Source organism: Otolemur garnettii, unplaced genomic scaffold (assembly GCF_000181295.1).
Source record: "Otolemur garnettii isolate 467f Iridium unplaced genomic scaffold, OtoGar3 scaffold00124, whole genome shotgun sequence".
Lineage (NCBI taxonomy): Eukaryota > Metazoa > Chordata > Mammalia > Primates > Galagidae > Otolemur > Otolemur garnettii.
Window position 1 is genome coordinate 1634822 of NW_003852519.1, and position 3929 is coordinate 1638750.

A 3929-nucleotide genomic window follows, 5' to 3' on the forward strand; every position below is an offset into this window, starting at 1 on the left:
TCAGCCTCCCAAGTAGCTGGGACTACAGGCACCTGCCGCAACACCTGGCTAGTTTTTCTATTTTTAGTTGAGACGGGGTCTCGATCTTGGTCAGCCTGGTCTTTTTTCTTTTTTAGACAGTCTTAAGCTGTCACCCTGGGTAGAGTGCCATGGCATCATCATAGCTCACATCAACCTCCAACTCTTAGGCTCAAGTGATCCTCTTGCCTCAGTTTTTCTATTTTTAGTAGAGATGGGGTCTCGCTCTTGCTCAGGCTGGTCTTGAACTCTTGAGCTCAAGCAATCCACCTGCCTCAGCCTCCCAGAGTGCTAGGATTACAGGAGTGAGGCACGGTGCCTGGCCAATATTTGTACTCTTCTCATTACAGTTTTCCAACTTCATTGTACAACAATCCAAAATATCAGCCATATGCTCTACTCTAGATCCTAGGGAGAGGAGGAGGGAGGTGAGACTAGAGCGTTTTTTTCATCAGCTTATATTTTTTGAAAGATACTGACAAGAGAATGGGTAGGAATCAGGAAAAAAGATCACTAGTCCACAGACTGGCAACTAGGAACCCTGGTCTCTTTGGTTCTGTTTTTTATTATTAGATCCAGAGTGAGGATAAACATTCTGCATTTCCTTACCTCTTAATTCACTCTCTCATCTTCATCCAGTCTCACTGCAACCTCACTGTTGGGTGGCGACTGAAAACCACTCTTTCCTTCTTCATTTTGACCATGCTGCACCATTTTAGGTTTTCTTTCTTTCCTTCCTTCCTTTCCCCCTTTCTCTTGCTCTTTTCTTTTCTTTGACAGTGTCTTACTCTGTTACCCAAACTAGGGTGCTGTGGCATCATCATAGCGCACAGCAATGTCAAACTCCTGGTCTAAAGCAATCCTCCTGCCTCAGCCTCCTGAGTAGTAGCTGGGACTACAGGTGCCCACCATAACACCCAGATAATTTTTCATTATTATTAGTATTACTTTATTTTTATCTTTTTTTTGAGACAGAGTCTCACTTTTGTGACCTCAGTAGAGTGCCCTGGCGTCATAGTTCATAGCAATCTCTAACTCTTGGGCTCAAGCAATTCTCTTGCCTCAGCCTCCTAAATACTTGGGACTACAGGTGCCTGCCACAGTGCCTGGCTATTTTTAGAGATGGAGTCTTGCTCTGGCTTAGGTTGGTCTTGAACTCACAAGCTCAGGTGATCCGCCCACCTTGGACTCCCACAGTGCTGAGATTACAGGCATGAGTCACCACACCTGATCTTAATTTTTCTATTTTTAGTAGAGATGGGGTCTTGGTCTTGCTCTGGCTGTCTCAAATTCCTGAGCTCAAGGAATCCTCCCGCCTCAGCCTCCCAGAGTGCTAGGATTACAGGTGTGAGCTGCTGCACCTGGCCCATTTTGGGTTTTCAAAGGGAGAGAGAGGAGAAATGGGGAAGCAGGAGCCACAGCAAAGTGCTCCCGAGCCATGTCTCTCAGCTCAGAAGGGAGAATGTGGAATTAAAAATCTTTAAGATCCCGCAGTGATCTGGCCTTAACCCATGTTTCCCACCTTCCCAAACTCTGCACCCCAGGTACACAAACATTTTCATTGTCCCCTTACAGAAAACCTATTGATTAGCTACCCCAAAGCCATTCTGCATATCCTTCTCCCTTGTTGCCCCTCACCGTAGAGGCTGGACAGCCCAACACACACAATTTCTCTATCTTTCTTGCAGCTACAGCTGGTCCTTCGTGTCAGTTTTGGTCCATAAAGTATAAGTGAAAGTCTGATGGGGAAACTTCTGGAAAGCTTTTGTTTCTTGATAACATGGGACAGATGCAACTGATACAGCCTTTACGCCTCTCCCCATTTTCCTGTCTTGAACATGGTTGAGATGACAGGAGCCATATCATTGCCTTGCAGCTCTAGGGGGAAGATCTAGACAAGTGCAGACATGTTGGTGTCAAGCTGCTGACCCCACCTCTGGATTTCTTGTTGTGTGGTTTAAACCTTCTTGGTTTAAGCTACCGTTGGTTAAGTTTTCTGTTATAGCCTAATGCATCCCTAAATGCTATATCCCTGAGCTACAGGCTGGCCATATAACAGACAGCAAACAAACAGATAGGAGCCGTCTTCTGAACAAATTTACAATCTAGTGGGAGGAGAAGAAAAAGATGAACAAAATTTGAACAAACCTTTACCAAATGGCATACGGTGGTTTGGATTATGAAGAAAAAAAATACAGTGCTATGGTAAACTATAGATGAGTCCCTACTTTAGCTAGCAGGGTCTGAGGCTTCTTCAAAGAAGAAGAGGTTAAGTTAGGACCTGTAGGGAGAAGACCCAGCCATTTGAAAAGGAGGTTACAAGGACTTTAGGCAGACATAACAGATTGTGCAGGGCCCAAGGGCAAAAAAGGCCCAGTGTTCAAAGAACTAGAAGTCTGTGGTAGGAGGGTAGTAAGAGAGATTAGAAAGCAAGGAGCTTGAATATTAGCCCACGTGCAAAATGAAGGTTCTTATGCAGACCAAGGGCTTAAGGAAGATAGCAAGGCAGGTGCAGAGACCAATGAGAGGGCTGTTGGAAGTGATCAGATGGTAATGATGGTGATGTGTTTGGAATGGACCACCAGGCACTGCCTCAGGACTGTTCGGGATTCGGGTAAACAGTACAGAGCAGATGTAGTATTTAATACTCACTGATTACCCCTTTCTTTGGAGTTTCTGACAATTCTCTTGTACCACTATCCATATCTTCTTTGTCAGGCCCTTTTCCTCTGCTTGTCTCTGAATACATACGTACTAAAGTTCCTCTGAGTCCTTACCTAGGCTCTCTTCTCTTCTTACCCCACTCCTTTCCCTGGGCAAGTTCAGTTTACCCCCTCTACCTACACATTGGTGACATACAAACATACATGTCCTCATCAGGTTTCTCTTTTAAGCATCAGACCCCCATTTTTACCTGTTCACTAGACAGCCTGCTTGGATGCACCTCAGGCCTAAATATGCCCCATGGACTCTGCTCCCCTATCCACCTGCTTCTCACCTTTGTGCCCTCAGTGAGTGGCGGCCCCACCCACCCCCTTGCCCAAGCCAAGATCCTGGGCATTGGACTTGGCCCTGTAGGCAAGGAATGACTTTTCCCTCTACATTCTTAAGTGGCAAAAGATAGATTAATATTAGAAAAAGTATATTAAGTTTTATCTGAAAAAAAAGTTTTATCTGATGTTAACATTTCTATGTGGCATGAGGGCGGTGCTTCACAGAAAGAAGCTAAAACCCCAAAGCATCATTTGGACCTGAGGCTTATATACCATTTTAACAAAGAGCAATACAATTTGGAGACATGACAAGACAAAGGAAAAAGGGTTTGGGCTGGAAGGTGGGTGGTATATTGTGGGAAAATCATTAGGAAACCCACAAGGACAACTAATGGAAGAGAAGGGTTATTCTAGTAAGGTTTGGTTGTACAGATGCATTTTGGCACTGATTCTCCATCTCTGGTGATAAGGGTGTTTTCTTCCTGGTACAAGGACAGCACTCTTCTTGGGAAAATTACACACTGTTTTTAGGTAGAAAAGGGTACGGTAGAGGTCTCTTCCTGTATCTGCTGTTTCTCCATTGCCTTCAGCTCAAAAGAATACATCACAGTGGCATACTTTGGGGCAATGTTCTGATCCCTTTTGAACCCTCTCCCTTATTGCATTTACCTGTCAATTGCCATGTTCTATTCACCTCATCTCTTGCTCTAAGCCATCTTCAGCCTCACAGCCCCAATCCTGATTTCAGCCTCCGTCATCTTCCACTAAGTCTCATGACCATCTCTTGGCCTCCAATCACATCTTCTTCCAATCTATTTTCCACACTGTGGATAGAATTTTCCTTTTAAAACATGATAGTATTATGTTCTTGCTCAAAGCCATCCAATTTCTTAGGATGAAATTCAAGCATCTTGATAA